The sequence below is a fragment of the Cydia splendana genome, chromosome 17 (genome assembly GCF_910591565.1).
Source record: "Cydia splendana chromosome 17, ilCydSple1.2, whole genome shotgun sequence".
Lineage (NCBI taxonomy): Eukaryota > Metazoa > Arthropoda > Insecta > Lepidoptera > Tortricidae > Cydia > Cydia splendana.
In genome coordinates this window covers 8,179,784-8,192,094 of record NC_085976.1, presented here as the reverse complement: position 1 = coordinate 8,192,094, position 12,311 = coordinate 8,179,784, and the positions used below count along the sequence as shown (strand labels likewise).

Genomic DNA, 12,311 nt, shown 5'->3' with positions numbered 1-12,311 from the left:
GGAATACACCGGCAGGCCACCGCATGACAGCCGTGGCCGTGTCTCGACGCCTGTCACGCACCGCGACGGTTAGGCCTTGTTAACTAACGCGACAACGACAAAGATAGCGATTATAAAAGACAGCTGTCACTGTCGCTCTACAAAAATGACGGGACGCAATCCATCGCTTTTGGCGCTTGATGTTTTAGGGTGCCAGCAGCAGTAAGTATTCTACGCAAATGTGGACAGTGTATACAGTCGACGTCAAAGATATGTTTACAGTTTTCGCCTTATTACAAGGGAGTAAGATGCAAAAGTGTAAACATATCTTTGACGTCGACTGTACAAACGCGATTTTTCTTTATGTACAGGATTATTTTTCTGTGACATAAATGAGTAAAAATATTTCAAAGTAATACGGCTGTTTATCGCTTTAGAATTAGAACAATGGGTTACCCATTGTCCTAACTTCTGGCCTAATGTGATTTCCCGTCCACAAATGTGGAGAGAACTGGTATTGTTTTATGTTACCTTTGTAAATAAACGAGATTTAAACCTGTATGTTATACAGGTTTAAATGCTCAACAATTTACGAAGTAAACATGGGGCTGTTTATTTGAAACTTCATTAGGTGTGTATTTCGCTTTAATTATTAATGCTTATTCAATATAGTCTTACCTACTGTGTCATATGTCATATCCTGCGATCCGTGTTAGTACACAAAATGTCGCTCACAAAAACGTGCAACAAAGGGTATAGCCGGGTAAGCATGGCCAAACTGCCCTTAGCGAAAAAATGAATTTCCTTTTACTGGATTATTAACCTATATATATGTAGTGCTTTCACGAAAAATTAAGCATCAAATGCTTCAGGTTTTAAAAAAAATGCAAAAAAAGAAAAAACATTTTTATTTTATTACAGCCAAAGTACTAACCCGAATTCTTTGTAATGTGGGTATGTTGTATATACAATTAAGGTTGCTTTCTGAAAAAAAAAATATTGAATTATCTCTTGAAAAAATAGTAAAAAATTGAGTTGAAAATTTTCAGAAAAATAAAAAAAATACGTGCGAAATTGTGACAGTTATCAAATTTACATATTTCATGTAGAATTTAAATAAATACCCTTTTGAAAACCCTAGCTAAATAGATTTCTCATCTTAGTACATATCAATAATTTTATCAAAGTACTAGGTAAGTAGTATCATTCTCATGAACTTTACATATATATTGCTCGTTTAATAGGTACCTAGTCAACACTCGATGCTACAGAATGTCTTCACGGATAAGACACCTTTGCCCCACGAGTATATCTGCAATATAGCCTAGACTACCACAATGATACGTTAGTTTTGGCGTGTACGGCCCCCTCAGCCGCAGCCGGGGCTCACATACCTAAGTCGGTCAGCGGGCACGACCACTCCTACGACCGAAATTGAATTATACGAAGCCCCGGATTTTATATCTATTAGTGAAACGTTCAACGGTCCCCAGGGCGAGGATTTAGATACCGATAACTTTCTCATTTCCTCCGGGCCTCACACGTTACTCAGACGCATATAAAACTCGTGTCCCTCGCGACAAAAAGGTCCGCGTCGAAAGTGTGACTCTGAATTGAGCCATCAATCTTACCTGGCGTCCTGATTCCCGGAGCACTTAAAAAGTTTGTTCATTAAAGTGATATTAATATGCGTGAATGTATCGATCGCTTCAGGCATTTCCCAATAGGTTCTGATTCTGAATTGTATAAAGTGGCGCGAGCGGTATGAACATTTGAACAATACATGCGATGTTGATCTGCCTGGCTGTCTCGGAACTGGGGCGGTGATTATTGAACCGTGGGCCACTTGCTCTTTGTGTTAACTGCTATCTACTTCCGTATATTGCTGATATGAAACAAAATGTATGGTTATTGAAGAAGTAGGGTATTGAAGTTATATATGAACATCGTAGTAATATACCTTTATGTTCAGTGGCATATTAAAAAGCTTTCCTCTCTATATTTTGAATCTTTATTCTTTATTCAGACAAACACTAAGGTATAAGTTTACAGCTGCAGGACAGCAGGATGCCAAGACACTCATAGGTACTGTTAATACATAGTCAGTATCATAAACCTGTATACACTTTTCGAACTATCTCTAGAATCTTAAATTAAACATACATATGTATTACTAAGTTACATAGGTAGAGATTAAAAAAAAATACTTTGACAAATTAAAAATCCCTTTGTATTAGCAATTTTTGATACGTCTGCTTAAAAAATAGGAAGCAATAAAAATATACGTGATGAATTTCGATAAATAATAGTAATTGTTTCTCAACTTCCATCATGATGCAAGTAGAGATGCATTATGAATTTAAAAACAACTTTATACAGCTTCTAAACAGCAAGCGACCACATCGCGTCTAGCCATGTAATCCAAACACAAAAAAACAGTAGAGTAGAACGCTTTGGCTGACCAATGTAACTATGGCCCTGATTACTGTAAAAACTATAAGTAATTTCAGAGCGTATTTATTCCGGTAAGCCTGTAGGGAACAGAATAACATTCCCTGGGCGGGGAACACCCGAGACGAATGAGCGCATCGACTCAACTTATCTTCAACGGAATGTTTTTAGAAAACGTTGTTTTACAAGCAAGCAAGCTTCATTTCTCAGCTATTAGAATGCATGCGCATGCTTTGTATCTACGAGTAATACACTTGTTTTTAAAGAGAAACCGTTTGTATTTTTCCACGACTCGAACGTATTTCTTTGAAAATACGTGTACCTAATAGCTAAGATAGAAGGTACGTTTTATGCAAACATCAATGGCATATTTAAACAAAGTCTTAAAATTAACGATTAGGTAAGTTTAATAGGATTCACTTTGCATTGGTTCCTATCTTTTTTATGTTCTCTTTTACTTTGTGGGGGTCGGCAAACTTTTGAGAAGAGCCAAGCGCAGCAGAAATCACCAGTTTTAGGAGCCGCGAATGCGGTTTGTATTGTACTGGTCTAAGAATTCTGGAGGATTTATTTTTTGGTGAATTGAAGTCCCGCAATTGTAACTACATAGAGCCACATAAGGCAGTTTTACTGCAGCAGGTGTAACCATGGAAAGCTTTTTCTACGTTATAAAGTAAGTGTCACTTTTTAACACCACGCGATTGAAAGAGACAAAGACACTGTAATTATCACGCTGTCACGTAGACAAGTACCTACGATCATCATACTGAAGCCCCGATATGGCCGATATCTGAAATTATTAACCCTTTCGTGACACGTAATTAAAATCTCCTGGCACCTGGTTTAGTACATCGAACGTGCTCCTAGCAATTTCTATGTACCTACTATTTCAAACATTTGCGAAATTATTGTCATCACGTTTGTGATATTACATAGTGAAACGGCATGGCACTTCAGCGAAACGCACCGGTAATGGATTTTCATCCTAGGCCCAGCGAGTTTGAGCGATACGTACGTTGAAAGCACTTTACAGTTATTCGTTCGGAATAAGAATATATACTCTAAAAAAGAAAGGACTGAATTATTAACATCTTCATTAATTTACAAGATAATTCTAATCGGTGTAGCTGAAGAAGCTGTTCTCTTTATCTAGACTTAGTATTATGTATTCACGTCGCCCCCTTGATTCCCTCAGAAGTACGGTATGATTGCAAACTTTTATACATTTTATGTACCTTAATAGCTGGATTTTACATAGTGTCTTTTTTATATTTTTCAACTGGTATACATTTTAGTCATAATCGCGGATCCGACGCTCGCTCGCAACGTGTTTGTGTAAAGTTTTCCATTACATTAGGGAGCTGGCTGCAGCCCCTATACTCCCATCGCCGAGCGCAGCCGAACCATCTCAGACAAACCAGTATAAGTAAGGCTGTCGATATTTGTGATAACTATGCCTTGGAGATCGGTGATATACTGGTTTTTTGCTAGGCAGGGGACAGAATAAGGCCCCCAGCTTCTCGCAACTAGAACAAATGGGCGGGCGCGCGGATATCGTAGCAGCGACTGTTATTGTAACGGATGTAACTTTGGATAAATGTCAACTATTCTCGAATTTACTGCGCTAGCTACTCGTGATATTAGCTCAGCGTGCATGCATTACTTAGGGGCCGATTGCTGAGCTCATTAATATGCAATACTATTTAGGAATATGTTGCCAATTTTTACTTCATATTTTGTTAACACATGCCCCTTTTTCGGCCGAATTCTAGCAAGTTTTGACCAACTTTCCAACATCTGATTGAGCCGACATTTGATAAGCAATAATATAAATGTAAGATACTACAGGTTGTATGACTTCTTCAAAATGTAGGATAGGGTACAATACAATACTCTTTATTGCACACCTCACATACTCGTAGTTTAGGGTACATTGTGGTAACGTCGAAAACAGGTTAATTTTGAATCGCTTTCTAGTGTACCTAGCAACAGTAAGCAAGATGCCTTGGTAAGCGTTGCAGAAGCGTAACTGTCGCTAAAGTATAAAGTGCTTCTCGTATTTAAGTTACCCCAAAGCTCCTTATTAGTAGCCCACTTAGTACGTTTTTAACGAAACAGTGCAACGATTCAAACACACTTGCCTGTATACAAGCCACTCTTAATAAAGCAAGCCTTCAGAACTGGACTTGATACGAGAATCCTATTCCAAGTTTAACGGGAAGAAATTGGCTTCACAGCGGTGTAGTCCCGACGTAAGGGTGGCAACTTTTCCAGTGTCCAATTTGCAAATAAATTCTACTCCATTTCCTGACACTTTTAGTAGAGAAATAAGATTTACATTGATCTGGACAATTTATTTTATTTGAAACTTTTAATTTCACAAGATTTTTATTTAGTTGCTTGCTTCTTAACCACATAGTGCGCTAAAGGAAATATAATCGTGTCGTCTAGGTTTCAAACTAAAAAGGTTGACACACTCTGGCTTAAATACATTTCAAAGACGCTAACGTCCCTTTTGTAAGCATTACTATTCAATCCTCAAGTCTGGATTTAATTTCTTGGAGCAACGTTATTTTATAATGGCGATAATATTTCACAATAATTTATATCCTAGATATAATTACTTAGCTTAGGTAGATTTTCTGTAATATTAGCACGGACAAGAGTATCCACTTGATGAAAATATGATTGTTATGTAGTCTAAAATCATTATTCATTAAATTGCTTACTAGGTGTAATGTCTAAAATAAGCTTTTATACCTAAAGCGGCTAGAGTCTCGAGATATGATGTCAGCAGATCATATTCGTTTCTTATTTGACTTTTCTAATTAAAAAAAACACCCTACCCCTTTCAATTTTCCCTCTAAAATCAGAAGTAAGCGGTTTTGACTTATTCACAGTGTTAGTGATGGTACTTACAATAACTGTTCCAAATTTTATGTACCTACATCAAACGGTCTTTGAGAAAAAGCATTTAACCGATTTGCAAGACCGAAGTGATCCCATAAGAGCTCCGCGAACAGTTTTGCGCGGAGCTCTAAAAAGGGCATGGGTTAAAATTGATAAAGACCAAAAATAAGTTTCCTTCAAACGTTACCGCGTCTCTAATAATAATTGACCGCTTGACATCGCTACGTTATGTATCCATTTGCTATGTAGGTAGGTATTAAGACATTACGCAGCTTATCTTCCGAGATGGACGCAATGCATTCGATTAAAATGCATGCACTAATACGTAAATCAATTTATCGGTACGTCTTTACATCCTCAATTGTTGCGGTCCGCATGCACTCAGCGGCTGAGTGGCTCAGGCAACGCAGTCGATATAGGTTAATCAGATCAAAGGCCGGGCAGCTATATTACCATAGTGGGTAACAGTTTGACGCCACTCGACCAATCCCTTTTGAACTTAAAAGCAGCCCTTAGAATTTCGGTATAGGTCCGCCTTCCCCACTCTGAAATATTGTTTTCCTTCAGGTGTCGCCGCATTAAGAACATTAACAATTAGGTTTTTGAAATTCTCCCTATTACATGCTAATCTGAACAGTTGCTCATCGGTCTTAGGTTAAGACCGATGAATGGACGGAGGATTAAGACTCTTAACCCGTCGTCCGTCGGTCACTTTTACAATTCCGGATAACCGTACCACATTATTTAAAACACTCGCGCAGTGGTTAACTTTCACCGTAGTATATATTATTTTGTGGACATTAAAACCGCCAGATACTCGGCGCTGTCCAAACGACAATACTAGATTTATTTTAATTAGGTGTGCTGCAAGGTTTTTTATGTAACATTATCGTGCCCTCTCCTCATTGTTTCGGTCGGCGTACAGCAGTCTTTGTTTCTGAAAACCCCGTTTCAGTGAGCAATTGAACGACAAAATGTTCTGACATAATACAAATTGCTTTTATAAGACTACATCGCTAAGTAAAGAGTGCAATGGTAGAAAATACGTTTACCGTTTCTTCATTAATTTTGCTTTGCACAATTGTACTATGTAGGGATATAGTTTCGATTAGATACGATTACGATTTTGGGAACATTAGGTCCATACATTCATGCAATTATGTCATAGCTTAGTAAATCATTCATATTCGCTCGCTTAATCAAGAGCAGACCTAGTGACTTTAAATTGGATTTAGCTTGAATTCGCTGCCAACTAAACTAGGAGCGGAGTTTAGATTCAGGTGCATAGGTGCGTACATAATCTCGAACTACAAGTGTATGAAGCTGTAGTCTCCTTAGCCTCCGACATACCGGCCGGACGATAATGACCGAGCACAATACGGCATGCCGGTTGACGTCGTTGGAGGGCTGCTATTGTGCCGGCCGAACCACTTGATCCGCGTATGTATTTCCAACGCTTAACGAGCTTCACAGCTTATACAAACCAATATAAACTAACTAAAATATCCTACATGTACTTATTTCATCAAGTAGATTGCTTTTCACATGGGCAACAACACCAACCAAGTTGCAAACTAAGCGTGTGTCAAAAGAGTTAACTATTATACGAGTACAAAGCTCGGCGAAGCAACGTTATTAGGGCTCTGTAGAAAGCACCCTGTTCGGTACAGCGCCATCTAGCGACATAACACCTAACACCGCATATGACCGCCTGTTGTTTTAACCTCTTCTTTTCTGTATTATTTGTATTGTTATCTGTAATGAAGTGTGCAATAAAGAGTATTCGTATTGTGTTGTATAACAAACTAAATTTGGAAGAGTAGGCACTTGTTAGGCTCGCCTGCGCTCTGTAAGCAATTTGATTACATGGGCCTCTTCGAGGTTGAGTATTGAGATGACAGGCGACGTAGATACAGGCACCGATGGGATATGTACAGTGCTGTAAGATTAAGCCTGCCTCCGTGTTCAGGGAATTCGTTTTGATGTCAGACATGGAGAGCGTCTTTGAAAATCGAAGCACTTCCACGTCAAGCTACATATGTGGGTCTTACGCACAGCAAATATTGTTTGGCGACAATGTTTACTACATACCTACATACGAACTCTGCTCATTCCAAAATAAGACTAAAACGACCTTTAACCTTTATCTTCGTAAAAGCCCGAAGGTAAAGTAAAATGCTTTGACTATTGTTGGTGTTCGAGGCCAATCATTTTGTACAACTTTTGAATGGCACGATCCATCAAATTTAATATATATACATAGTTACTTCAAAAAACAGTTGCTAATTACTTATAGTTGTTTTTCGTACAAATTTTTAGTACGTATGTATGAAACGGGGTCCCTTTGTTTCTCATAAAGTTTTAAGTCATAATGTATTGTTAGGTTTGTTTTATGGCAATCCTGGAAAGTTACGCGTTTCTGAGAAAAACCAATTATGACTAACGAAAATTCGGACAAACAATACATTATGACTTAAAACTATTTGGGAAACAATAGAGACCCGTATGAAACGTATATCCAACTACTTCTTATGACAAGTATTTCTGAGATTGACTACACATTGCACAATATCACGAGTGCACGAGGCATTCGCCATAGTAGTAAGGGGTATCATAAGTAGGGGTTGTGACGCTAGGGCCCTCGAAGGCCTGTTTTATCCGCTCGTACTCAAGGGCTCTTCGTATTCAGACGAGAGATAAGGGCCAATACGTCGATCGAGACTGCCCGACATCTTGAATGAAATTTATGCGAACAATTTTAACAATGGCTTGCATTACAACGGGGGTTAGGGAGGGATAAGTTCGGCTTGTGGCAAAAAATACTTTATGAACTTAAATTGATTGAATGGATTCCGAGAAGTGGCATTAAGGGCGGTAGCCGTTCCGAATCTGCTGTTTATTTAAGACTACTAAGTATTCTGATTTATGATGTGACGTAACACTCGAATAAAACAAAATCAGAGGGAATTCGTAGATTCGCCACTGCTCCTGAGCTGACCTCAACGGGAGTTCACTTTATTTTCTTCTTAATGGAGTTGCAGTTGTTTTACTTACTCAGTACTTGCCATTATAATGTCATTAATATCCAAGAGATTCGGTCAGTTAGAGATTACCAGTACTGCTGTTTCATTTTTAGTACAACAATACTTTAGACTTGTTAGAGCATTGTACAATTCAATAAGAGGTACAGGTTACGAAACGAAGTTTTTGTTAAAATAATCCCAGTTTACGGTACTAACTAACTCTGTATATAAGTGCAATCCTTGTAAGGAAATGGCGTTTGACCGGACACGCGATCCGTAGACCAGACAACCACCTGTCTTAGCAGGGTTTCTGCTGGTAATCGACTGGCAGTAGACTGTCGGGGCCTCGCCACTACAATGGAGGTGATCAGTTGAGAAGGAGGCTGACTCAACTGGACTTGACTGAAAAGAGCGGGAAAGAATATGGGATAATATGAATGCATCATCATTATCTTCATCTTCCTCGCGTTATCCCGGCATTTTGCCACGGCTCATGGGAGCCTGGGGTCCGCTTGACAACTAATCCGATGATTTGACGTAGACACTAGTTTTTGCGAAAGTGACTGCCATCTTGACCTTACAACCCAGAGGGCAAACTAGGCCTTATTGGGATTAGTCTGGTTTCCTCACGATGTTTTCCTTCACCGAAAAGCAACTGGTAAATATCAAATGATATTTCGTAGGTACATATGAAGTTCCGAAAAACTCATTGGTACGAACCGGGGTTTGAATCCACGACCTCCGGATTGAAAGTCGCACGCTGTTACCGCGCGTTAGGCCTCCAGCGCATCACTATCTTCAATTCAATTCAATTCAATTCAATATCTTTAATGTCAAAATATACAATAGGTACACAATAAAATTAAAAATACATAATCCACACAAATTAAAAAGGATATATACAAATGTCAGAGTACATAATATATACAATGTCAAAAATAGTGGTATATACAAATGTCAATAAAACTAACCAAATAAAAAATACAAATGTCACAAAATATTACTAGACTCATTTTACATTATATTTATAAAATTCTTTTACCGTGAAAAAAGCCTGGTCAATCAAAAAATCTTTCAACTTTTTAACAAATAGCTCATAAGAAGCCGCCTCTTTTATTTCACGGCTCAGGCTGTTATACATTTTAATGCCAACTACCCCCAGCGAGTTGGATGATTTTACGAGCCTGACAAGGACAGATTTAATATCGCGATCTGTTTGCCTTTGATCAGGTCGACTCATAACAAAATCACTCTTGTGCTTAAACATATATTTTGCTACCTCAAAAATGTATAAACAGGGCACTGTTAGAATTTTTAATTCCCGGAAATACTCTTTTGTTGGAGTGAATGGCGGCACCCCAGACAACATTCTAACAGCCCTCTTCTGCAGTATGAAAACAGGGATAGATGTCGGCTGCCAGCCCCCAAAGGTCAATACCGTACACAAGGTTCGAGTTTACATACGCGTAATATGCCATACGGAGGTTCTCACGTGAAAGTGCAGGAGCAAGCCGAGACAGCGCAAACGACGCTTTGGCAAGTCTACTAGTAAGTGAATCAATATGTTTATCCCATTTTAAGTCGCAATCAAATTCAAACCCAAGAAACCGCACGTTCTGCACCTGTGGAAGCGTAATATTATTTATTGTTATGTCAAGGGGAGTGGGATACGGTCCTCTTAGCCAGAAATGCATTATCGATGTCTTATTAAGGTTAATCAAAAAGTACGCACTTCTTAAACCTATTTAAATCCGACGTATACAAACATATTATAATTGTCCTAAAGTCACACAAGTTAACTCCACAGAGTTCAATGTCCATCTCATTCGACATCTCAGAGACAAATGTTAACTCTTTACTTTTTATATTATTTGACACATAAATGCCAACCCCCCCATTCTCATGATTGGTTCTACAATAGCTAGCCGCCAGATAGTAATTAAATATGTTAATCTGACATAGTTCATAATTCTTCATCCAATGCTCAGAAAGACATATAATATAAGTGTGTTGCTCACACTTATAAAATGACTGATGATGGACTGAGAGTAATCGAAGGGCGCACTTACATTGGCTCCGCATTGGATGGCACTGATCCGCAAGCGGTCTGAATGTCACCCTTGTTTGTTCTGAAAGTAATTAGTCGAATAAAGGGGCTATTTAGGGGCTCGAATCACACCGGCCAGCTTCCTGTTAAGGTTTACTTGAACTCCAGCACAATGCTCAACGAGTTTGGTTATTTGGAAGCAAATTAAATTATCGGCAGTCAAATACGTTATTAAGAGATTTAGAGAGATGTGTTGGTGGTGTTAAACAAGCGTACATGGACGCGGTCACCGTAGCATACTTATACACGCCTGCATAGATATAGATTAGAAATAATTTATTCGTAAGCACAAACACAAACAAAATAGAAAATTGATGACATGATAGTGTATTATTTTTTATAATAGTATGATTTATTACGACTGAATCACACCGGTACGATAAGTAATGAATTCATAATAAAGAACATACTGTAGTTACATCTTGATATGGATTGGGGAAATGCTCTGTCGGTAGTACTAAGGGCAAATGTAGAGCTTAAAATATATGTACAGGAAAAAAGTATAGTAGGACAAGAACAAAATATACTCTGAAACCTTATCAGGTTACCTAATACATTGTAAACGGGTATAGTTATTTACAGTGAAATTTCCTTGCAAATTGCACCCGTAATTACCCTAGGGTATTATAAAACTTGGTACATACAGCAGCTTAATGAAACATTAGTGAACTCCTAAACTACAGTTCCACTTTTTCTGCTCCAAACACCTCGTTACAGTTTTTTCCACCATTAACAAAATTAAACAACTGACTCGGCGCTACGCCTTTCATACGGAACAAAAGGAATTTTTAAGAAGGCTTATTATGCACGGGCACGCGCATAAAAAGTAGGTTGATTCGAATAAAACTGCTGCAACTCCAGCAAGACTAACATAATCGCATGAAACGGTGTCAAATAATTTCAAAGTTGAACAGTTACTTATAGGGCTCTTTACTCTGGAAAGGAGGAAATGAATTTTTGCATTGCAGGCGTCGTTATATGTGTCTCCAATGTACACGTAGATAGAGTTATGTATGTGTATGAGAATGTTAGGGACAGTGTGAAAGTGTGTAAGCTCAAAGCAAAGTTATGAAAAATAACATGACATGTAGCGTTTCAGAAAATATTCCAGTCACGTCAATATATTGGGTGTTGCGTATGTATTGAAGTTTTTACATATTTATTATAAGGCCATTTTGTTTTGGTGACACGATCTGGCATATCGTATGAAATATGGATACACTTACCTGCTTATGAAAATGAGCATAAATTTGCAGATAGAACTTTATACTTTATTTTGAAATTTGAGACTAATTATATTTTCGAAGAATTCTATTTGGTTTTACAAGACTCTGCGCTTATATACTTTTGGCTGTGATAATTGTGATGACTTGAAAATTGTGATGACTGGGATTGTTATTACTTTAAATTAAGAATTAATTAATCAATGGTATAACGCCTGTTAAATATTTAAATAGCATTAGTATTCAATGACGTTCGGTATTTTGGTTGACGGATACTTTACCCTAAAAGTGCTCCAAGCAACCGCAAAGTGCAGAAGTCGGGGTATCGGCAACTATACCTGTTAGTTGATCAACATCAGATTTCGAAGTTCGCCGGCAACTTGGCCGGCTAGGACAAACTCCAAGTTCCAATGTGACGACCTCTTTAGGTACTTGAATTCTAAGCGAAGGCAAAGTGTTTGTTTACAATTTTGTAAGAATCACTTTGATATTTATTTTACAGTTTTCTTTTATTTCATTTTGTTAAAATAATACACTGTTAAATATGTCAAGTATTTTATTTAGTAATTAAAACAAAAAATTGCATTATGTACATTTGTACTTCAGTTGAACAATAGG

The 12,311-nt window shown here is 38.0% G+C and overlaps 1 protein-coding gene across 2 annotated transcripts in view; it reads left to right on the top strand.

Annotated features, from left to right (window-relative positions):
• LOC134798682 (furin-like protease 2) overlaps positions 1-12,311 on the top strand; it is a 371,313-nt gene that overhangs the window by 207,110 nt on the left and 151,892 nt on the right. The window lies entirely within an intron of this gene.